At 48.2% G+C, this 24,906-nt stretch overlaps 1 protein-coding gene across 3 annotated transcripts in view; it reads right to left on the bottom strand.

Annotated features, from left to right (window-relative positions):
• The window catches only part of ZBTB7C (zinc finger and BTB domain containing 7C), a 320,272-nt gene that overhangs the window by 232,143 nt on the left and 63,223 nt on the right, over positions 1-24,906 (bottom strand). For all 3 annotated transcript variants that reach the window (XM_039842083.1, XM_039842091.1, XM_039842074.1), the window contains exon 2: positions 22,430-22,656. The gene's annotated coding sequence lies outside the window, so the exon portion shown is untranslated. The remainder of the gene's footprint in view (positions 1-22,429; positions 22,657-24,906) is intronic.

Below are 24,906 nucleotides of genomic sequence, written 5' to 3'. Positions count from 1 at the left end.
GGCTGTTTATGGATCCCAGAAGCTCTTACATACATGGTTTATCTGATCTCCCTTTTGTTAAAGTTAATACTCCCCCGATCCCTTTATAAGTGTGAACCTGAGGCTCAAAGAGGTTAAGTGACTTGCCAAAGATCACACAGTAGTTAATATGCAAGTTCAAAGCTAGGCTTTCTGCTTCCCTGGCCAGTTGTTTGTGCCCAGCTCCAGGGTACACAATTCACATTCAGGACCACCCTGTACCAAGCAAAATCCAGAGGCCTCAAGCCAGCAAGAGTAGAGAGAAATGGCCAAGAAAGAGCCTAGGACAGTAGAATCACATGGGGAGAAGATGTGGAAAAATTGGAACCCTTGCACACTGTTGGTGGGATTATAAAATGGTGTAACCATTATGAAAAAATAGTATGGAGGTTCATAGAACTACCATTATGACCCAGCAATCTTATTTCTGAGTATATAACAAAAAAAACGAAAGCAGGGCGTGCCAAAAGATACTTGCACACCCATGTTCATGCAGCATTATTCACAATAGCCAAGAGGTGGAAGCAGCCCAATTGTCAACAGATAAATAGATAAGCCAAATGTGGTATGTGTATACAATGGAATATTATTCCATCTTACAAAGGGATGAAATTCTGACATATGATACAACGAGGATGAACCTTGAGGACATTACACTAAGTGAAATGAGCCAGTCAAAAAAGACAAATACTCTATGATTATATATGAGGTATTGAAAGTAGTCAAATTCATAAAAACCAAAAATAGAATGGTGGTTACCAGGGGCTGGGGAAGGGGGTAAGGGCAGTTGTTTAATGGGTACAGTTTCAGATTTTAAGATGAAAAAGTTCTGGAGACCTGTTTCACAATAATGTGAATATACTTAACACTACAAATGATACACAAAATGGTTAAGATGGTAAGTTTTGTTATGTTTTTTACCACAGTAAAAGAAATTTAATTAAATAAAATAAAAATCCCTTGCTTGGGTCCCGCCCCAGACAAATAAACTCAGAATTGTGGAGTGAGCCTCAGGCAGCAATGTTTTCAAACCCCTTTCATCCACCCCCACCCCTGCCCACCTTCCTGTAAAGTTAGTCTGCAGTCACCACCCTGCTTCTCAAAGTATGGTCCTTGGCCCAGCAGCACTGGCCTAGAAGCTTATTCAAAATCCAGAGTCTCAGACCTGCCTCAGACCTATTGAATCAAAAACCGCATCTTATTATAATCCCCAGGGCTTTGGTAAGTACAACTGGTCCTGCAGAGGATGGAAGCCACAGAACACAGATATCACCTCTCTTGGGCCCAGCCCTGTGTGGGGAGAGTTCTTTGTGGGTGAAGTTGCCAGATTTAGCAAACAAAAATAGAAGATGCCGAATTAAATTTGAATTTCAGATAAATGACAAATGATTTTTTTAGTATAAGTATATCCTGTGCAATATTTAGAATATACACACTAAACTTTTTTCATTGCTTATCCAAAAGTCAGATTGAACTAGGCATCCTGTGTTTTATCTGGCAATCATACCTGTGGAGCCCAGTGAAGGGGGAGAGAGGTAACAAGTGGGGGTCACTGCAAACAATGGCCAGTGTGCCGAAAGCACTGGAACCAGTGCAGGGGATGATGGGTGGTGTCAGGTATGAGCAGCACTGGGTCCCCAGACAGGTGCGAGACCTAGACCCTCCAGAAAGCCCTTTCTGTCTCCAGCTGAGCTTCCTTGGAAACTGGAGGAAGAGCCCACAGTTTCCCCCTCCCTCCAGGCCAACCCACCCCACCCTCCAGAGACCTCTGACAACTGGGAGAAGGGTTCAGGACGCAAGCCAACCCAGGTGCTGGCCCTGACCCTGGCTTTCATCTTTAATGAGCCATTCTCCTGGGACCTCACAAGAAGGCAACAGGCATTGTTTGCAGCCAGCAGGAGTCCTAAGTAGGGCTGTTAATGGCTACAGTTTCTCTCATCTGTCCTTCCTCGCCTGGGGTTTGCATAGCCACCTGGGATGAAGGAGCCCTCCGTGGAGGACATGGCGACTGTGGGCATAGCAGCCCTCTGTTATCCTTTTTGGGTTGTCAAAGCCTGTGTTACCATCTACATGGGGAATGCCTTGAAGAACGCCAGTTAGAGTTGGGACATAATGTGTGTGATTGCAGAAGCCAGTTGCATTCAGACACCTGGAACACCATGACTTCTGCATAAAACAAGTACCTGGGGAGCTGACCTGTAATGAAGCACCAGCCACTGTCAACAGCTGGAAATTTGCTGGAGGTAAATTGGCACACCAGTACTGAATTAGGCTCACAGGACTCAGAGATTTTTGAAAATTCAAAACCCTAAGAGGATACAGGAAAACGATCAAAGGTTCTCTGTGATCTGGAGAGGAAGGCAAACCCGGGGGATCAAGGGCTTGGATTAACAATGGAGTAAAGGTCATACCCACGAGGGCTCATGATGTCCAAGGTCATCCGATTTCTTTCTCTTCCTTTCCTCCCACCCCCACGCTGTTTGAGTGCAAAGAGCACTGGCCTGGTTCTCAGGAGTCCCCAGCTTTGCCACTTACCAGCCTTTGGACCCTTAAAAAGCTACTTCCTGCTTTGGGCATCAGTTTTCTCATTTTAGGTAACGTGAGAGGTGAGGAGGTAGACTGGAACCTGTGTTCCGCCCCAATTCCCACACTCCCAATAGGAACAGCAGCTCCTAATGGATGGATCAGCCTCACCAGGGAAGCTGTAGCGTTTGACCCCATGTTCCACCCAACTGTGTCCAGCTCAGACATACAGGGTGGTTAAATTACTGCATGACCCTCCCCCAGCGAAGTATAACACAAATGGAAAGGGGTCTTTAAACAGGGCTTTGGAGACAGGCCCTATGGATGAAGGACAGACTTCCAAGTCAAGCACCTGGAAGCCCCCAGCCCAGCCTCCCAGCCTCCCTCGGGGAGGATCAGCAGCTCTCACTGCCCTCACTCCCCTTGCCCCTGGAGATTCACATCAGCAACTCCTAGCCCTAGAAACCTAGCAACAAGACTCCCCAGTTCTCCCATCCAGACCCTGATTGCCACCACCAACCACTCAGGACACCAGGGCCTACGCTGGGCCTTGACAGGATGCTCCCTTACTCATTTTTCCCTTCCTTACAGATGGAGTAGAATTGGAATTTTCAAAAGAATGTTACTAAAAAATCCTTATGGAAAATAAACAGAGGATGTTAAAAAAAAAAAAAAAAGGTAGGGAGAGCAGGGGGAGACTTTGAAAAGAAAGACCCCTCTATGTATGGGTTCAGTAATAGGAGTTACCTGAAGTCAGGGTATGGGTGTCTGAGGAGCCCAGACCCCACCCGCAACCATGTGGAGAAAGCCACAGGTTATGACTGCAGGGAGGTGGCTGTGATGCGGTGAAAAGTCAAGAGATCTGGCTCTCCGGTGTGACCTCAAGCAAGCTGCCGGACCTCTGTGGGCCTCAGTTTCTCCCTCCGTAAAATGGGGATGTGTGTGCACATCACTCATGGCTGTTGTGTGAAATAATATGTGTGAACATGTCTAGAGCATAGGAGACATTCCACGAAGGTTTCCCTTCCAGCAGTTTTGACTAAAATACTGTCCCGAGCTGGATGTCTTGACCAAGGCTCACACCTTTGGGGAAGCAGGCCCCATCTGCATGTACCTGAGGCTCTGGACAAGACAGTGTCCACCATTTGACCCAGACCTCTAGGCCAGCTTCACCCAGACCTCAGATTCCAGAAACATCTCCCCAAATGCTGTGTCCTAGGGGAACCCGCAGTCCCTGTTCTGAGGATGCCAGGTCCAGGGCCCATTTACAAAGCACACGTGCTGTTAGCTGACTGTATAGGTTCCTTCTAGAACACTGTGGAAATGTTCTAGGGGAGATACCAGTGTGCAATCTGGAGTGAGAGAGCTCATCCTGAGCTCGACCGGTCCTTTCTCCCTTCTGGAAGATTCCCTGCCTTCCTCCTGACCACCCGACCCCATGTGCTTGTGCTTAAGTGCACACACACTAGCGACCGGCCCACTCTTTTCCACAGCGCCACATGTGCACCCAGCTTGAAGACTTCTCGGCTCACAGGTGCTTAGGGGAAACGGAGGCCTGGGTGAACTTACTACCAGGAGAGGCCCAGCTGTTTGTCGCTGCTCTCTGCCACCCCCTACTGATACCAGAGAGCAGAACATGTCACAGTGTTTACTTTCCTCCTCTCATGGGACTGGTCTGCTTCTCACCACCTGCTTCACACACCCACCCTGCCCCAACCCCAAGGTGAAGCTTCTGGTCTCCACCCCACTTGGTTCTCAAGTGTCTCGCTTCCTGGAGAGGCCCCTCTGCCTTCTTCGAGCTGGTATGTGAGGCAGTTCTCAAGCAGCCTGTGCCAGACCAGCTCTGCTCCAGGCCCGGGAAAATGCTTACACGGTGGACAGGCCAGTCTGCACACCAGACGGGTAAAATCTGTGGCCTGTCCTACTTGTGGTCAAACCTGGCTCACAGGAGTCCAGTGTTTAGCTCGGGACCAAAGCCACCACAATGTTCATTCATTTGCTTGAGCTTGGCCCTGCTACGTATACCCCCAGGGGGCAGAGGCAATTGTTCTTGGGACAGGGTCTATTGTTTGTTCAATCCTGTGCCTGGCTCTCCTATTGCCCATCGCTTCCATTAATTCCTAATGTCAAAAGAGTCTCACCCCTATGCAGGTACTCCTAGTGCCAAGAAGGGGCAGCCAATGGCTAAGGACTCTTAAAAGGATCAGCCCTTGCCCACTCTGGTCACTGCATGCTCGGCTTTGCTGAGTGAGGCCCCTGCAGTCACCCAGGGCCCTGGTGTGGAAGGAGTTGAGAGGCCCCTGAGGAGGCCTCTTCCTCCCACAGGCCAAGGGCATGGCCCCAGCCTTCTTCTCTCCTGGAAGCCATGCCTGCAGCAATAGGTTCTGAACCTACAGGCCCTATGAGCACAAGGCCCAGCTGGCTTTTTCTTTTAGTAGAGAGATGGACAGAGAGAGACAGGGTCGGACAGATCTTGGCATCTGAAGGTAAGGTCTATTTCTCCTATAAATTGTCTATCAATGAACAAGTATTTGTGTGTAATTCCAGAATGCTTATGTGTGTGTGTGTCTGTGTGTGCATACTGAACCTCGATTTGAACCAAGAGTCATTCAGTGGGGTTCCTAAAGGGCTGGCAGTGGTGTTAAGTGTGTATGTGAGTTCACTCATTCATTCATTCAGAGACAGTGTGGTACAGGGGCAGGGACAAGGCCTCTGGAGAGGCCCACGATACAAGTTCAAATCCTGCCTCTGCCCCCTGAGCTGTTTGGGTGTAACCTTAGGCCAGTTGATCACTTCCTGAATGTCAGTTTTCCCATCTGTTAAGTGGGGTTAATAAAACACTTAGCAGAGAATGCCTTGCAAAGAGGAAGCACCTAATAGATGTAAGCCGTTATTATGAACCTGACACTGCGGGGGAGCATACAGTTAAATATTCATCCCACCAATATTTTTTGTCATTAAAGGGAATGAGCCACAGCATATGCAACAATGTAGGTGGATCTTAACAATACAACTTAAGTGAAAAGGACTCCAAAGATTATATACAGCATAGCAGACTTTGCATAAAACTAAAAGTAACAACAAGAAAATATACTTTTTAGGAATACATATGGATATGGTGAAACTAGATAAAGGAAATGCAGGAGGATGATAAAGATGAGATTAAGGAAGATGATCACCTTAGGTGGAGAGGCTTGGGGGTGGCCTGAGGCAGGATCATATGTTTTGTCAAATCCCAGCTTTGCTGTGAGTGATGAGCTCTCCGGTGCTGATTACATTAATAGAAATAACTACATAATTAAATAAAAGCAGACTGTGCATGGACCATTAGAGGTCATGAGCCAAAGATTGTAAGTAAATGAGCTATAAGTAACAACAGTCCAAATGGAGGAAACAGAAATATGCTGGGCACCCACTGTGGGCTAGACACTGTTCCAGGCTCTAGGTTTACACTCGCCGATGTAATAGAATAGAACCCCTGCCTTCTGGGAGCTCACATTCTAGTAAACAAAATATACCGTGTCAGCATGTGAGTGCTATGGATAGAAAGATCTGGGAGCCAGGAAGCAGGTGGTCTGGGAACGTGTCACCAAGAAAGTGACATTTGAGCAAGGCCTAAAGAAGGGAAGGAGGGGGCTCGCAGATGTCTGGGGGCCAAGAACTTCTAGGCAGAGGGAGCACGCGGGCAAAGGCCCTGAGACCACAGTGGCTGGAAGACAGAGAGGAAGCCAGGGTGGCTGGGGCGGAGCAAGCTGCAGAAGGTGGGCAAATGGGTCAGGACACACAATGGGGGCCTTGCAGGCCACTCTGAGTGACACAGGGAACCATGAGAAGGTTTTGAGCAGAGGAAACCATCTGACCTGTTTTAAAGGATCTCTCTGGCTGCTGCCTTGAGAATAGACTGTTGGGGGTGGAGGCAGAGGCCGCGACACTAATCAGGAAGCTGTCCTAATAATCCAGGTGAGAGAAGAGACTGCTAGCACCTGAGCCATAACAGCGAGAAGGTGACAAGTGGCCAAATCCCAGATATACTTATGACCTGGCTACTGCTCTCCTGGGGCTCCCAGGCTGGCAGCAAATACCAGACACACATCCAAACAGCCACAAAGCAAAACCTACCATCAACTCTACAGCAGTTTATGTAGAGTGTCCGCTCACTTGCCTTGCCAGGAGAGCACCATGCCAGGTACAGGGAGTGTGCAGGGAGCCTCACCTGCTCCTCAGACCCTGGCTCTGGGCAGCCCCCACTTCTGGGTCTTCAAGCTCTTCTCTAAAACCTCTTGCAGCCAACCTGACCAAACCCCTAGTCATCTATGCGGCCAGACAGGTGACATTCCTTCCCCACCCGGGGTCTGTCAGCTCCATGATTGGGCCCTCCCCAGAACCCCAACCAAAGTCCCCTCCTCCTTGTGCCTTCATTATAAGCCTCAATGTGGCTCGACTATCAGAGCCCACAGAAGCTTTAAATCAGTGGTTCTTGACCTTGACTGGAGATCACGTGGAGAAACTGAAAAATGACTGGTGCCTGAGTCTCACCTCAGAACTGCTATAATAGGTCTGGGGTGCAGTCTCGGCACTGGAATTTTCTCAAAACTTCCAGATGATTCTAACATGCAGTCAGGGCTGAGAGCCACTGCTTAAGTGGCCTGGTCTAGCTTCCCCACCCCCATCCCCTGCAGGTTCTCCATGCCCACAATCCTCTCACCCACCACTTCTCTCCCAAGCGGATCCCTGGCTGGTGCATCCATCCCTGAGGTGAGGTGCCCTGAGATAAGAGCTCCCGTGCAGCCGGGGGCAGGGCAGGGCAGGGCATGCACCCACCTAGGTCCCACATGGGCTGGGACTCTGGGGCTTTCTGCAGGGAAGCCCCGCAGGCCTGGAGAATGGAGCAGACACCTAGCCTGCAGCTTCAGGGGGCCCTTGTGGCTTCTTCTCAGGCCAGAAAAGGCCTGCGGCTCAGATGCATTCAATCAGGTTTGCGCTGGGCTGGCTCCCCTCCCCAGCTCCTCTCGTCTTTCCTCCTTTAAGACAAAGACTTGGAATGCATTTCTATTAGGCTTTTCCTAGGTGAAAATGGTGTCGGCTTGTGGGTGGGGAAACTGGATGGAGTGTGATTTACACTTACCCTGAGTCCTCACACCTCCCAAGGGCAGCCTGAATGCAGCCGGCTCCCACAGCCACTGGCAGGTGGGTAGCGATGCACAGGCTGCAACGCCGCTATGTGCCCCAGCCTGGAGCCACATCTCTGCGTAAGCTCCCCGAAATCCCAAATATGCCTAAAGCCTTTTGGAAAACAACTAGGGGAAGGTGGATGCTGGCTGGTGTCTGCAAGGTTCTGGCAAAGTTGCCACTCAGAGAAATTACACACATGCCCCATACACTTGGATCCGGCTGCCCCAATCACATCTTCTCTTTGCTTCTCTTTGCTCCAAATGGCTACTTTGACTCTCGTCCTGCCCTTAGTTGCATCTCCAGGCTTTCATTCCTGCTCAGCTCCAAATAAGAGAAGACATTTCTCCTGGATAGAGGCTTACCAGGCACCTCCTGCCTTTTTAGACAGGGCACCCTTGATAAGGTCGATTTCTGGTGGACTTAGTTTGCCTGGGCCCCCTATAAATGCAGGATTTTTCGACCTAGGCACTGCTGACATCTCAAGCTTCTTTGTGGGCGGGGGGCGGGAGGTGGGGGGCTGTCCACTGTGCGACAGCCAGGATGTTAAACAGCATCCCTATCTTCCACCCACTACATGCCGGCAACATCCCCCACCCCCAGCTGTCACAATAAAAAATGTCTCTAGATATCACCAAATGTCCCCTGGAGAGAGGGTAAGCAGAATCTCCCCAGTTGAGAACCACTGTGCTATGCAATGTGGCTGAGAACCTCTGGAGGGCAAGGACTGTGCCAGCACTTCTGAGAGATGGTTCGGCCCAGCGGCCAGTACAGAACATCCAGCTATGCATTAGGAACTGTGTGATATTGGTTGGGAGGCCTAACCTCTCTGGGCTTCAGTGACATCCTCTATAATAATAACAGCCAATATGTGCTCAGGGCTGGTGCTGTGCTAAGCACTTAGCATGGATTTTCTTGCTTAATCCTCACATTTTTCTGGAAAAGAAATTGTCCCTATTTTACAGATGAGGAAATTGAGACTCAGAGAGGTCAGGCAACGTGCTCGAGAACACACAACAAGAAGGCAGACGGTTTCACTCCAGAGCCCATAGTCTTACCCACAGTTCTGTACTCCCTCCCAAAAAGACGGGCTTGGGCCTAAGACCGCCTGTGAAGTTTTTTGCAGTTCCCTGACTTTGCTATTCTTGCCATGTTGCTGCTATGAAGGAATGTTCACTCAGCATCCTGTACTGTGTCCCCAGCCACGCCCTCCAGGAGGACACAGCTTGCTCACACTTTCCCTCATTCCATATGCTCCTGCTATGTTCTAAGTGCTGTGCCAGGATCCAGCTGTCAATGACACGTGGAGTTTACCCTCTAGTGAGGAGGCAGATATTAAACGACATGTTAGATGTTTGTTTAAAACCATGATAAGGGCCAATAGGGGGCCTGACTCAGCCCAGAGCTTCAGAGAGAGGACAGCCTGGTGCTCTCTGATGGGTACACAGGAGTTAACCCCCCAACGATGAGGAAAGCTGGCACCAAGGAAGAGCACGTACATACTGCCTGGGGTGGGAGAGAGCTCTACTGGATCTAGAATTCAAGAGGAAGAGAGTACAAGGGGAACCTGAGGAGGCAGCAGGACCTGTGGGCCCTGGTAAGAAATTCTACCTTTATCCTAGAAGCAACAAGAGGCCACTAGAAGGGTTATCAGGAGTGAAAGGATCAGATGAGTATGTTGACCAGAGCAACTATAGTGTGCTGTGTGAAGACTGGGTGAGGAGGGCAAAAGAAAATGCAGGGAGACCTGCTGGGCTGCTGGCCAGTCCAGGGGAGAGTGGTCTAAGCTGCAAGATAACAGGGGAACAGAGAGAAGTGGCAGAATCCAGAGACATGCAACATGCAGAGCATAGGGGAGCAGGTGGAGCTGGAGCAGGAGGTCGGGTAGACAGTGAGTGGATGGCGGTACTAGGCACAGGAGGAGGGGCCCACGTGTGGGGCCAAGGTCATGAGCTCCGTGTGGGCACCTTGCGTTGAGGGGTGCCATACACAACGATGGATCAAATGACTGATCTACTCACTGATTCATCAATTTATGATGCTGAGACATTTTTTCTTAGGGTGAGGCTCCCTGTGAGCCCCCCGCCCCGACTCAGTACACACCCTGGACAGGAACAGGCAGACCACAGAGAAGGCACACGTGCAGGCAGCCAAGCCCTGGGGAATGAGCCCACATAATGAAAATGTAAGTTACTATTACTATTACCTTATCAGCTCTGACAAGATCGCAAAGGTGGGGCCGCGGCGGCCAGTAATACAATATAAATGGGCTCTCGGGTGGCAGTTGGCTGTTGCATTGATTCTTGTTCACTCGGAAGCTAAATCATGGTGCTAATGTGAAACATGTGTGAAATATCCCTTTTTCATGCACTAGCAATGAAAGGACTTCACAAATCTGTAGCCAAATGAAAGTACTTATGAGTAATGGGAGTCTGCACATGGGCATCATTTTATCATCACGTACCAGCCAGCTTCGTCAAAGCTTTGACTGCACATTAAGAAAGCACTCCGGCCACTCAGGGAGGTGAAGACTCACCAGCACAAGGCCCCTCCTTGAGTAAGTGACACCTGATTGCAACCTAGGACCTGAGGATTTTAAAAGTGTACTTTACACCATGCGGTTGAGTCTAGAACCACAGACTGTCAGGATAAGAAAGGACCTCAGGCCACTCAGCTCACCTGTGTGATGGAGGAGGGGAGGGACCTCTGCAGGGTCACCATGCGGTTCCTCAGTGGCAGATTTGGGGCTGGAATCCACACTCTGTCACTATTCCAGGTCACACTGCTTCTACTCCTGCATTCAGGACCCCGGCCAGTCTTTCTAGACATTCCACATCTCTAGGGCCCAAGGTTCTTGAGTCTTCACTGAAATCACAGGAGGAAATGGGAGTGAAAACTATTTCTAACAGCCCAGGTTGGCAGGCAAAAGATATTGCCTCCTGCCAGGCATTTTAGTGACTGTGAAATGCTAGGGGGCTGGAGGACAGTGTCACTTGGAAGACAGGGCATGTCACTTATCTGTTTACAGATAATGTGTACTCTGCCTACTTCCAAAAAAGATTTGGGGTGGTTTGTCATTTAAAACGCATACACACAGATACAACAAAATAGCTCAGACTGTCATCAGATTGCAGAATTATTTTTAATAGAAAATTACTGGAAATGACCCAAGTAATCTCTATAGGGAGCTGCTTAAAAAACACCCTGTCCATGCCTACAGTGGAATACTACACAGCTATTAAAAAACTGAGGAAGTGCTCTATGTACTAGTATGGAGCAATTTCAAGGACATAAATATAAGAAAATAATAAAGCAAGGTAAAAAACAGAGTAAACAGCAGGCTATCTTGTATATGGTAAAGTGGTAAACTAAGAATATATATGCAAATTTCTGTGTTTTAGCATAAAGAAACACTGGAAGAATAAACCAGAAAGTAATACAAATGATTGCCTATGGTGGGGTGACAGGGGGCAGGATAGATAGAAGGGGACAGAGGTGAGAGTGAGAAATCTCTGGGTACACCTTTGTATGTCATTTTAATTTTTGAATTATATAAATGCTTAACCTACTTAAAAATTCTAATTCAATTAAATACAAGAGGAAAAAGAAAATGGGAAATAATTCCAGGTGCTAGAGCCAAAAATTTCTCCCTTCTGCTCTCTCTGAAAAATGGATGCTAATAGTGCCATGCCGGGGCCCAGAAGTGGAGGGCGTGTCACCAGCCTCTGGCCAGGAGGAGTCTGGGAACAGGGTGTGGATGGGCAGATTGCTCAGTCTGGCCTCGGTGGCTGGGGCTCCTAGCCTCATCTCTGGAGGGAACTGAGAGGGCTGAAGGGCTGCAGCCTGCACCAGGCCAGCACCATTCAAGGCCTGCCCACCTCTGGAGGGCTGTGCACATCTGCTCCCTGACTCAGCCCTGAATCACTGTTACCCCAGCTCTTGACAGTTTGTGGTTCCAGAAGCAGCCAAATTGCTCTAGGTACCGTGTTCACCTTCTCAGGCTCCTGCCCGCCCAGGACACTCTGACCCAAAGCTCCAGTCACTCCACCCCGGCCTTCCTCACTCTGTTCCCAGCTTGGCCCTGGTGCCCTCAGTTCTGGGAGGCAGTGCCCTGCGCCCTGACATTGCTCATACATAGTACTTGTCGGGAAAGAATCTGGAGAGGCAAGAGGGCAGCACCCTCAGCTAAGGATGACAGCTTCAGCTATGTAAATATGCCTGTTCCCTCCCAGACTCTGGAGTAGGAGGGGGTGGCCAACCATCAAATCAATGAAAATGAACTGCCAGTACCCAGACGTCCATCGAGGAGGTGAAATTAATTCTAACCTATTAATAAATTATATCCGTATTATAAAAAATTAGAGCAAGGTATATATGCAGTTTTATAAAACACATATTAAGTAAAAAATAGAAGCTGCAGAACGTAGTATATAGCAATACCCCATTTTTGTGTAATAGTGATATGTTTTTGCAGATCCATGGTGACAATACAGATCTAGATAGTGACATGGATGTAACAATTCCCTGAGTTGTTGACAGTGATGATCTCAGAGGGGGGAGAGAGACTATCACAAGTTTCTTCACTTTTTCAGAAAAATAGTTCTATACTGTTTTAATTTTTTCTTACACAGAACAGTTACAATTTTTGTAATCCGAACACAGACCTCTCCCACTCACTGCATACCAGGTTAGGCTGTGGTGCCAAGTCAGAAATTCAGGGGAAGAGCTCCCCTCCAAACCATGTGCCAACCAGCAGATGCGAAACCGAGGCCTCGAGAGGTCAAGTGACTTTCTTGCTTGGCATCACACAGTGAATTAATGGCAAGGCTGGGCTGACAGCTCCTATCTCCCTACTCAGCCCCATGCTCTTTACACTGCGCCATGTGGCCTGAAAATAAAATGAATCCATATTTGTGGAGGGTTCTTTATGTGGCTGGTAGGGAAAATAACGGCAAAAACAAAACAAAACAAAACAAAAAAAAACCCAGACTTGGCACTCCAAGACTCAGCTGCCAGGTCAATAGCACCACCATTGACTGACGGAAGATTCCAGACAAGTGTTCATTTAAAGATGAACCATTAACTGTAAATCAAAGCCCACAGTGAGTGCTGAGTTACAAAGCAAATTAGACTAAGTGGGTAAATGGATGGCTGGTCTCAGCCTCAACAGCCACCTGACTGTACCCGCCAGGGCTGGGAGGAGATATGCCCTCAGACTCAGAAAAGCAACGGAGGGTCAGGGTCAGGAGTGGCTTCTTTAAGGAGTGTCTCTCTTATATAAAAATAATTGCCACAGTCTTCCCAAAAGGCAGCTGAAATGGCAGAATGCATATTAATCAATTAACAAGCGTATTAAATCTTTTGTTCCACCGGGTTCAGAAGGCCTGGCTGACAGTTCTAAGGATGGTGGTGGCCTCTTCCATTTGGTCACCACTTTACAACTTAGAAAGGCTTTAACTCATCTTCCTGACGGGTTCTCTTGATGGCCTGTGGCTGACAGTCTTTAACCTTCATTTTTTTTGTCTGAGGAAGTGGCTATATAACTTGCTCAGAGTCACACAGGGCAGTGTCAGAGGCAGAGCTGGGCACCAGATCTGCCGGGCCTGGCGCATGTGCTTCTCCTGTACCTCCCTCGGCCGGGGGCTGCAGAGCCCAGAAAAAGTGGACAAATGGCCTCTGGGAAATTGAAAGAGCCAAAAAAAAAAAAAGCATAACATAAACCAGTCTAGAGTCAGGGGCTATGTCTCTCCCTCTCAGACCACCTACACCATGATAAGGACACATTTTGTCACTCAGATTTTGTCTTCTGAATATGGTTTGTATGTGTGGGTTTGTATATATGAATACATATCTATGCATTTTTTAAATGTTTGAATAACTCTTTATATTCCTTGAAGTGTTTTTATATACATTGCCCATTAAACTCTCTCTTCATAGTTAAATGATACCAGTAGAACAAGTAATCTAATTATTTCTATTTAATAGATGAGGAAACTGAGGCTTGGCACAACTTGTCCCATGTCTTATTACTTCTCAATGGCAGAAGGGGAAGAAACAAAAACTAAAAGATGTTGAGGGCACATGGGGGCCAAGACTTCTCTTTACATCATTTATTCCATCCTTCCAACCATCCTGGGAGAGAGGCATGGTAACCCCATCTTACACTTGAGGATGCTGAGACTCAGAATCAAAGTCACCTATCCCAAGTGTCAGAGACAGAACTCACCAAAGCTGAGGTCTGTGGTTGCTGTGAAAGTCCACAGTGAGGCCAACTTTGTGTCAGGCACTGGGTAAGTCCTTTCCCAAAATATCAATACTAACAATAGCTTTCTGAGCCTTAAAACACGCCAGGAGTAAGCTGAGCTCTGTCCACGCAGGGCTCTTGAGGACAAGGCATGTGTCCAGCTTATCTCTGAATCCTTGTGTGGCACAGAGCTGAGACCCCTTTGACTTGAAGCATCCACCACAAATCTGTCCTTTCCTGAGGCCTTTTCTGTCATTCTTGCTGCGCAAATTGAAGGACAGTATGGGCTCTTACACAACGAGTGTCCTGAACTGCTATTCACATCCTGGATAAAAACAGGCACACCCTGTGTGTGTGGCGGGGCGGCGGGGGGCGGGGAGTCAGAGCCCCCCCAACCAGCTCTCTGCACCCAGGAAACCGAGCCAGCTCCTAGGAGCACCTCACATTCTTTCACCTGGACTTAAGCGACTACTACACATCTTCTCCAAGGTTTCCACTCAGGTGTCCTCTCCTACTGCCAAAAGGAAGGATTTGATGATGATGGTAAACATTTCCACATGAAGGTTTGGATGTCTCTAAGTCATAATTTGTTGCTTTGTTTCTGTGGTTTATACTTTTTTTAAAAACTTAAAAGAGAAGGCAGGAGAGAGTGAGGGAGTGTGGACAGGGTGAGGAATCCCAGCCTCTTAGCTCTGGTGGGAAGACGGAAACAAGGGGTGGAGACAGGGAGGGGGAGAGGCTGGGAGGGCCGGGCAGGGGGATCACTGACCTCAGTTCCGGATAGGGAGGACTTGGACCCCCGAGTCAGATAAGACTGTAATCCAAACAAGGTTTATGTGCTCAGCTGCAGAATGTGGGCGTGTGGAGGCGGGAGACAGGGAAGCGTTCCAACCGAGTGATCCATAACCAACAAAGAGATGGCCTGTCCAAATCTTCCCCAGGCTTCGAGGCCCAGGCAAGTGCCACCTCCTCCAGGTGGCCTTCGAGGACCACCCCAGCTAAAAGTGATCCCCCTTTGCTCTGAATCTAAGTCTTTCATTTATCCCTAGGGCTCATGGCTTTGCTAGTCCCCATCACAGTTTATTCTTCTTGCCTCCCCAACTCCATCGTGAGCTCCCTAAGGGCAGAGAACTTGTTTTTACCACCTCTGTATCTTTTGAGCATGTGACACCCACAACAGTCCATACTTAGTGATGGTAGACTATGCCTGTGTACAGAGCCATGAATTTCCAAGAAACTTATGGACAGAGTTTCAAAAACTGACTAAGAAACAATCATACCACTTAATCTGGGGTCTTGGGCTTTATACCTTAGGAAGCGCTTTCATTTTCTCATAGGGTAGGTGGCAGGTGATATTAAGTCATTTCACAGGTAAGAAAACAGGCTTAGAAAGTTTGAGTGATTGCCCAACGATCAGTTAGTACAGAAACAGCTCTGGAACCCAGGTTCTGGCTCTTACTCAGACTTTCTTTGGAGAGGCTGGATGTTTCTATCTCCTTCAAAGCACATGACAAATGATTGTGGGGAACACTGCATTGCTATAGCGCACCCCCATCCAAGATGCACAGTGTATATTAGTATAACCAAGGCTCTGAAGAATCCTATTGGACTTAGTTCAACACAACCTTTTCCAAACTTTCCTTTCCTGGAATCCTTTTGCATGGGACACCTAGAGCAACCTGTACTGAGAGAACTTCTACTGCCCACTGTGACTTTCCTAAAGGGTAAACCACGCTCCTAGGAGAAGCCGTACATTATAGACTAAGAAAGTCTTCAGCTAGACGAATAAACCTCTAATGGTGAAATTTCAGAGCTCAGCTAGCTAGTAAGAACATTTCTTCTAATTATTATATTTTTTTACTTTTTACTATTGACTTTTTCAAATACACAAAAATAAAAGAGCATAGTAAATCTCCACAAAGCCATCACCAATCACCAAACCAGCTTCAACAACATTCAACTTTCTGTTTTTGCTATCCCCTTTTTTTCTGAAATACTTTAAAGAAAATCCCAGACATCATATCATGTCATCTATAAATACTTAGGATATAACATTGCTACAATATTATACAGCCTAAAAAAATTAACAATAATTCCTGAATATCTATCACTCAGCCTGTACCTAACCTTGATTCTCTCAAATATGTCCTCCTGCAGCAGGTAAGCTTGATCAGGATTCAAACCAGACTCATAGAGCACATTTGATTGGTATATCTCTTAAGACTCTATTAATCTATAACAATTGCCCCTACTTCGCCTTTTTATTTCCCCTCACTGTTCTACTGGAGAAGTTAGGGCATTTGTCCTGAAGTGCTTCTCTTGGTCTGGATTTGGGGATGGCCCCCCCCCGTGGCGATATTTCGCATGTTCCTCTAGTCCCTGTATAAAGTGGTAATGAGATCTATAGAACTGAGCAGATTTAGGTTCAGCTTCATGGCAAGAAAACGTCATGAGTGGTACTGCATCCTTCCTATTATGTCTGGTTGTCCAACTTGCAGCAAAGCTAATATTGATCCACAGGTTTGAATGATGGGGGACATGTCTTTTTGAGCAACTAGGGCCTACCAGTGTTTCCACAATTCTATCAACATTCTAGAATTTGTTTCTAGATACATCTCTAACCTAGGATTTTCTCATTTTCTATGATTTCATGGAAGACTCTCTTCTACTATCAGGCACTAAAATTCTATCACCCCATCTTTTCCTAGGCTATCTCGATGTGAGGGATCCCCAAACCCCTGGCCGCAGACCAGTACTAGTCTGTGACCCACAAGGAACCAAGCTATACAGCAGAAGGTGAGTGGTGAGCGAGCGAAGCTTCATCTGTATTTGCAGCCGCTCCCCAGTGCTAGCATCACCGTCTCAGCTCCACTCAGAACATCAGACATTAGATTCTCATAGGAGCACCGGTCCCTGGTGCCGAAAAGGTTGGGGACCACTGCTCTATGTGACCTTTTACTTTCCGGTTTTTTTTCTTTTCTTTTCTTTTCTTTTTTTTTTTTTTTTTTTTTATGAAAAGACATTTTTAAATGACCAGACAAGCTGGGCACTCCACATTTCCTTCAGGCCAGGGCCTATCAGTGACTCCACGGGCTTTAGCTGGAGTCCCAGGGTCTCAGCCCATGGATTCCTCCATCCACCTCTAAGGAGATGAGTCAGACTCTCAAGGATAACAAGAACACATAGTTTAACATGATAAATATGCATCCAAAAAATTTTAAAAACCAAATTACACAAATCAAGCTTATTCTGAGAAGTTCGTTTTGCCAGGGGTCTCTAGTGCTCCAATCAACATAATTAAATAGTAAAATCTCTCCAGAATTGATTGTGGTTTTCACTTTTTTTTTTATCATCTAAGGACCATTTCAGTGAGATAATTTTAAGCTAATAAGAACCCCCAAATTAGAAACGAATTAAGGAGATGGAAAATACAAATGTATTTGTTTTTAGTCAGGTACTATTTTTATCAGTGGAATCATGAAAAATTAAAATCGTTAAATAGCCATATGAAGGTTGTCAGTCAAGGGCAATGTGGCTCTTTGCCTTCCCCTGCTGCAAAAATTAAGGTGACATATCAGAAACTGTTCCCCATGGACTTCCAGGAAGCAATAAAGAGGCCAGTATTGAAGAAGAGAATTACACAGTGTTAGACTTGGCAAGGATAGGGTGTTGCCATATAATACTCTCAAATTTGGGGTGATTAAGATTCATAGCGCCTCTTACTTTTCGACTGGTGGTACTTTCTCACAGCGGTACTTTCTCATGCCCATTTAACATACGAGAACACTGAGGCCCGGGGAAATCGAGAGCTCCGCACAGGGTCACACAGCAAGCTCAGAAAGAGTCAGGATTACGTTTATATCTAAATGTGCCTGATTTTGTGAAACCCCTTCCTCACTGTCCCCCAAACATGCTATAGATTAACTCTTAAAATAGATGTTAAGTCACAATGACAATGGTTTGGGGGACTCTTTGGACTCGTGACAGCCTTGAGCACTCAACAGGAAGCTCTGGAAGGAGGAATCTCCCGTCCAGAGGCAGCAGCACAGGGACCCACAGACCACTGTGGTGAGCATCCATGGACCACTGACCCAGCCCTACACCATCAAATACTGACCCAACCCTTACAACACCCTTGCAGTCCCCAGGCCCGGAGAACTTTCATTTGTTCTGTAGACTTTGTACTGATTCCAGCACAGCTGACGTCCAGGTCAGCTTCATGTCACCGACCTGCACCTCCTTACTCTGCTCCCTCCACACCAGGCCCTGAGAACATGGAGTCTGCCTGTAGCTGCTCCCTTCGAATCTCCTTCCCTGTGGCAGGATCCTCACCAAGCCCATGCCAGGTGGGACAGGAGGACCTATAGAACTTAGACAGCTGTCTCACTCCCCTTAGGCCCAGAAGGAGGAATTATGAACTTTCATGATAATCCAGGTGGATTCCAAACTCAGATGTCAGGAAAACATATTGCTGCCACCAGAGGAGAGCAGGAGACAAGGGGCTACTTCAGAGGCTCTGGTCCTGCGTGGAGGAACACCTAGTAGGAGCCCGCAGCTGAGTCTGCTGGCGAGGGGACAGTGCTTGGCTGCTGGACCTGCCATGTGACGCCAGGAGACAGGCACCTTAAGAATCGACCCAGCTCCCAGACCAGAAAACACCCCTAGGCAGGGATTAAGAGTTTCAATAATATTTTATAACTTTGCAAAGGCCTTTCAGATACCCTATCTCATTTCAGTCACAGAAAAACCCCAGAAGGCAGGAATTATGTAACCCATTCTCCAGGTGCGGCTGGGCACAGGAGAATTGGATTTTGTGGTGTGCTGACCCTGAGCCAGTTACATGTGTCAGGGTGCTATGTGACTAAATGCCACAGCAATCACTGTTTTCTGCTGCTGTTTGGGGGGCCAGTGACTAGAGCAGGTGTCATTCACAGAATAACAAAAAATGTACTTCCCCCCACAGAAAGAGCAGCCATATTCTGTGACAATGGGATCCCTGGCCCTAAGGGGGAGTTACCTTTATTTTTACGGAGAAAGAAAGCAGGCAGGTAAGGTAGGGATGCGCCTTTGTAAAAAGCTGAGTCTGGGAGACAGGAGAGAGAGAGGGCTGCAGGACATGCAGCTTTTGGATTAGGATCCCTGGGTTGGGCCTCAAGGTATTAGAGACGGCTTAGGGAATGGGTCCTAGAGTGGCCGACAACCCTCAAGTCACTGGAACACAGTCCCCTGGTGGTGTCCACGCCCAGTGTTCCCTATGGCAGAGCTGACATAGGGCCACAAGCTGCCTGCGGGGCTTGGTGCCTCCAGTTGAGCACACAGGTCTGGATAAGGAGGGGCCACAGGCAGCTGCCACCACCCTGGGCCAAGGTCCAGGACCTGCCCCCTCCTCATTTGTCCTGACCTGAAAAGCTCCATGGTTCTCATACAACAGAAGCATAGAAACAGAACAACAGAAATGCCTACTAGGAAGAGTGTGTCACACTTAGCCAGTAGGGGAACTCAAATTGGTTTTCATTTGATTTAGAAAAATAAAAAGGATTATTTCTTGACATTGTCACAGAGTGGTTATTCATTATTTTATTTAGTCCTGATAGTTACCCAGCAAGATAGAAATCATTAGTTCCACTTTTAATGAAGCTTCTGAGGCTCAGAGAGCTTCAGGAACTACCTAAGGTCAGCCCCACAACCAGCACAGGTGGCAGTGTCCTGAGCCCAGCTGGTGAGGTCCACAGCCAGGGCTGGTTCCAGAGAATATATGTCACCATCTAGAACAAGTAAATCATCAAATTTCTCATCACTCAAACCAATTTCCCCAGGGATTAATTACAAATGTGTCATAAGAAGAGGACATAATAGTAAATCCTGTCATTTAGCTCAGGATTCACTTGACACCTAGGTACCCCTTGGCAAGGTATTCTACATTCTAGTCTAGATTCTAGACCTGAGCGTCCAATACAGTAGCCACTATCCACATGTAGCTATGGAGCACCTAACACGCGGCTCGTCAAAAAGACACACTGGACTTCAAAGACTTCGTATGAAAGAAGAATGTAGACTATCTCACCAATAAATTTTACGTTGATTCTATACTGCGATGATAATACTTTGGCCATGTTGAGTTAAATAAAACACATTATTACAATTAAGTTCACTTGCGATGTCTGCCTTTTTTAAGGTAGCTGCTGGAAAATTTAAAATCACATGCGTGGCTCGTGCTCAGCTTCTCCAGGGCTCCTGGTGCCGAGTCTTGACTGGGTTTCAGTACCCACCTCACCCTGCCTCACGCCCAAGAACAGCCGAGGAGGCGAGACTCTCAAGCATTCTGAGAATGTCCTCTCTTCTCAACACTTCTGTAAATTCCTGTGCCCACCCTTCCCACCCTCTGTCGCCCTCGATGCCCACACAGAATCCCCAGGCGCAGCAGCTGTCAAAGCACTCACATGTAGGCACCAGTCCTGAGTGCTCAGATTGACCTCAAACCACATTTTCCATGGCCAGGGGAATTCTGATAACCAGGTTTTCAAAGCCCAGGCCTCAAACCCTGTTAGCAGCTGACAGCCCTGGGAATGAGGACGTGTTTCTCCCACCCCCACTGCTGTGAGCTCCTCCAACAGCAGAACAATGGAAGTAAACTAAATGTATTGATCACTTATTAGAGTGCCAGCTGCTGTGCCAAGTGTTTTGCATATTTTATTTTATTTTATTCTCCTAACTGGCCTGTGAGTAAGTATTGTCCATTTTTTGAAGATCAGAGACCGAAGCTTTCAGAGCCATGGATCTGTCTCCACTCCTGTTCATTTTCCTCCTCCCCATATATACTCCCTCCCCTGGGAGCAAACATCCCTCCTGTGTCTTTATACTTCTGGCACCTAGCACAGTGCCCAGTGCACAACAGGCATTCAGTAAATATTGGTAAACTAGGTTAAGAACCTTCTGATAGACCAGATCCTTTGCTCTTCCTTGCCTTGGTCAGGAAGTACGTTGTCCTTACCTTGCTGAGGCCGCATGCATGATGGAGGTCCTCACCCACCTGCCTGCAGGGCTGGACCCTTCACACCTCCTCCTGCCTTGCTTTACCTCTCACCACAAGGCCCCACAGGGTCAGCCACACCCAGGTCCCCAGTCAAGTCTAGGATGCACAGACCACTTGCCCCACTGAGAGGTAGGGTCTGGGAATAGCCCAGGGCCAGTGTACTGTGGCTTGGGGTGCCCAGGGACAGAGCTAGCCCCGGCACCTGTGAAGCTGGCAGCTCCCAAGCTAAGCCCCTCTAGGCACAGCCAGTACCCCGACTATCCTTTCTGGGGTCCCTGGCACTCGATTCCCTTTCCGTTTCCTCATATAGACAGGAGCGAAACCCTGTGCCTGCCTGGTGCCCATGGCTGATCCATTTCCTAGAGCTGGGCTCAGCTTTCGGATTCCTTCTCCATCTTATTCTTTCTGCCTGATTTAGAACAAGGCCACCCAGAAGTCTTAATACTCTGCCCCTCCCCACCCCTTGGCTTGATGCTGTGTACCCTGACACTGGCCTACACTGGAATGGAATTCACCACACCCCCTCGGGCCTCCTGCCCCAGGCCATTGGCCCTGGTCAGTTTCCCAAGGCCCTAAGCTATTTTTGCTCCCCCGAGGCCTGCCGTTTTCCCGAGGTGGAAGTTGCCAGAGTGGTACCCTGTACAACACACACAGTGATGACAACAAGACCAATGGAGCAGAGCTCATCTTTGGGGTATCCAGTCTCACTGCCCTCCCACCCCAATCCTTCCAGTTTCAGGCCCCGCCTTCCAGGATCTTGGGACCTGCTCAATGCTTCCTACCTTGGCTGACCTCTCTACCATGTGTGCCAGCCCCTCCTGGGCTCTCCAGACCCCTATTCATGATGCCCCCAACTACCCCTGATCATCTGCTACTCGTTCTGGCATCCTTAGAGGGATGCAGGGAGCCACAAGTTCCCCTTTTCCTTTATTTTTTTAATAAGAAATATTGACCCATCACTTCACCCTGTCATTTAAGAAATCTGAGCCCATCCAGAAGTCTTCCCGACGCTGAGTCTCCAGGTCTATCCCTCAGGCATCACCAATACAGGAAAGAGCTCCTTCACCCCTCACTGCCTCTGCTTCCCCGCTGCCATCCACTCCCTGCTTCCCAAGGGAGCCAATGGGGAATAAAGACTTCTTGATTTGTTACTCCGAGTTCTTCAAACAAGAGGTACTACTTCCCTAATGGCATCAAGCTTTCCTATAAGGAATAGGAAGTAAACCTACCTTATGCTAAATCTTCTGGGGCCTGGCTCTAGCAAGCGCATGGGGCCGAAACTAATAACCAGAAAGCATCCATCTATCATCTTATCAGGCTTTACTGGGTTTGTTTGCATAGTTATCTTGCCAAGGGTTGACATTTTATGTCTACTGCAGGCTGATATATTCTCCTACCTGTCATATCATTCAAAAAGAATAGATGAGCCTCAGGTTCATTACCTGTCATTACACCGTGTACATGTCACCGGGGGCCGAAGCATCGATTCTTCTTGAGTCTCCTCGCTGGTGCACCCCCACCCTGATTTGGAGGCTCCAGGTCCAACAGGCTGTGGATTATGCAGATCAGGCCTTGGGTGGGCTCCACGCCATCTCTTATTGATTTCCTGGCTGGCACACTCCTCAGGCGTGATGAGGCCTTCTGAGCTCCCAGCTACTTCAGAGGGGACCTGCAGGAAGACCAGAAGTCTCTGTTACCACAGCCAGACACATGTCCATGTTTTAACTGTTCCAGGACTTTCAAGCCACCCTCTTACTGCTCTTTATGATTAGGTCTTGCAATTCTTGGTGACTGTGTGAACCATGCCTTCACTGCCAATGTCCCACCCACCGACCCTATCCCCAGCTCATGCACATGCACACCCCTTCATTCTTGTCTTCTTACCACTGCATGTTTTGTTTTATCTTCCTGATATTCCCGAAAGACCCACCTTCAGTCACTCATCCTACTTACCATTCAGAGTTTGGCTCATACCCACCAACAGAACCTCACTGCCCAGGAAAGACGAAGGACCTGGGTCCCCCCTACCACCCACCACCACCACCACCAATGAGACCACAAAGAACAAGAACATGTCTACCAAGAAATAAAGTTCTCAACTGTTGTAGCCCAGGTCCCTGGAACAAGGCTTCCGGTGTGCTGTGGTTTGGGGGGCTCCAGGAAGGCCACCCACCTGTGGCTGATGGTAAGCCTCCTTTCACAGCCCTTTGCTCAGAGAAAGAGACAAGGGTGGAGACGTAGACCTCACTAGGTGAGGGACACAGACACTGGATCTACTGAGTGACCACATTTCACAGCCAAAACCAAAGCTTGCGCTTTGAGGTGGTAGGGGGCTGGTGGTAAGGGGCTCCAGCTAGAAGCAGCCCTGACCTAGTACAGAGATCTGCTCATCTCTGGAGATGGGTCCACACTGGCCACAGCCTTGCACCTCTGAGCAGGCATGATCTCTAGCAACTAGCGTGAAGGGGGAGGGCTCCTGCTGTCCAGGTGGCTGTGACCATGTGCTCTGCCCCAAACTTAGACTCCTCTGAGCCTCAGTGAACCCACTGATGAGAAGGGACTATGGCAGGTGGACAGTCTCCGCCAGGGTACCCAGCACTGCAGATAAGAGGAAGCATCATGGAAAGGGACTGGGGGTGGCAAACGAAGGCAAAGACATAAAGTTCCGTGGATTTTGTAATCGCAATGAGGACAATGTCTTACGACACAGACTGGTTTATACTCTTCAAGCTACTTTTGCATCCATTGGACCCATTTGGTTTCATAGAAGCAATGGAAAGGGATATTTTAAAGATAAGGAAACAGAAGCACAGAGAGGTTAAGAATCTTGCTAAAGGTCACACAGTAAGTTAGCGAAAGAGTCAAGACGAATTCCTAACTCCCAATTATCATTCTTTCCGGTAAGCTCCTTGGTCCTAGGGTAATTTCATGTCACCTCTGGGGTGTGGCAGGTCAAGAGGAGTGGGAAGAAGGAAGGAAACAGAGGCAGGCGTGGTCTGCTGTGGGGGGATGGGGAGAAGAGAACAAGCATACTTTTGCTGTCTGCCCTGTTAGGAGGGTCTAGGAGGAGAAAGCACAGAAATAACAGTGATAAATAGGGAAGACAAGGATGTGGAGGCTCCCAGCTACCAGGAGCAGCTCAGGCAAAGAGGAAATTGGCTGTGATAAATAGCCACAGCTTTGGGGCGGGGGGGCTGTGCCAAACTTGAGCCTCTTGGGCAACCTGGCTCCCTATGGCTCTGTTCTCTGAGGCATTTCTGGGCCAAGCAGCACTGGGGTTTAGAAGCCCCTTTGAAAGAACAGAGCAATTATTATTACCAAGCATATATACATGTCAGTGCTCTTTTGTATATGTGATATATTCCTTAAAACACACACACACACACACACACACTTCCACCCCTATGAAGAAAGATCCTGGCTGCTGCTGACAATGGGTTTCTCTGCTTGATTCCAAAGCTGCTCTGCTTCTATTGACACAGAAGAAGCCACAACCTAGGAAATTCCTACCTGGCAATGGAAGGCAGGGCCAAGCTCCTTCCAGAACAAGCAGCACAGGCCAAAGGCCAGGAAACCCAGGATACCCAGGATACCCAGGATAGGTAGGTAGAAAATCTATGGAGTTAGACAGGAAAATTACCCAAACACCAGTGGCAGTCCACATAGCTCAGTGCAGACCCACACACCCACCTCCAGCCAACAGAGGATCAGACCTCAAGACATCAGGCCACGGGAAGAACAAAAAGGTGTCCGCTTGGTGCCAGTGCTCTGTGTCCCAGGCACCCCGATGGGTTCTCCTTCAGCCTTGGAGCTCCCTACTACACGCACTGGATGCCAAATAGCGGAGGGAGAACAAGCTGCACTCTTTAGAAGCCAGTCACTAGACCATCCCACTGACGGCATGGTCACCCGGTGGCTG

Source organism: Pteropus medius, unplaced genomic scaffold, assembly GCF_902729225.1.
Source record: "Pteropus medius unplaced genomic scaffold, Ma_sr-lr_union100, whole genome shotgun sequence".
In the NCBI taxonomy this organism is placed as follows: Eukaryota; Metazoa; Chordata; class Mammalia; order Chiroptera; family Pteropodidae; genus Pteropus; species Pteropus medius.
This window is presented reverse-complemented; position numbering and strand designations above follow the sequence as displayed.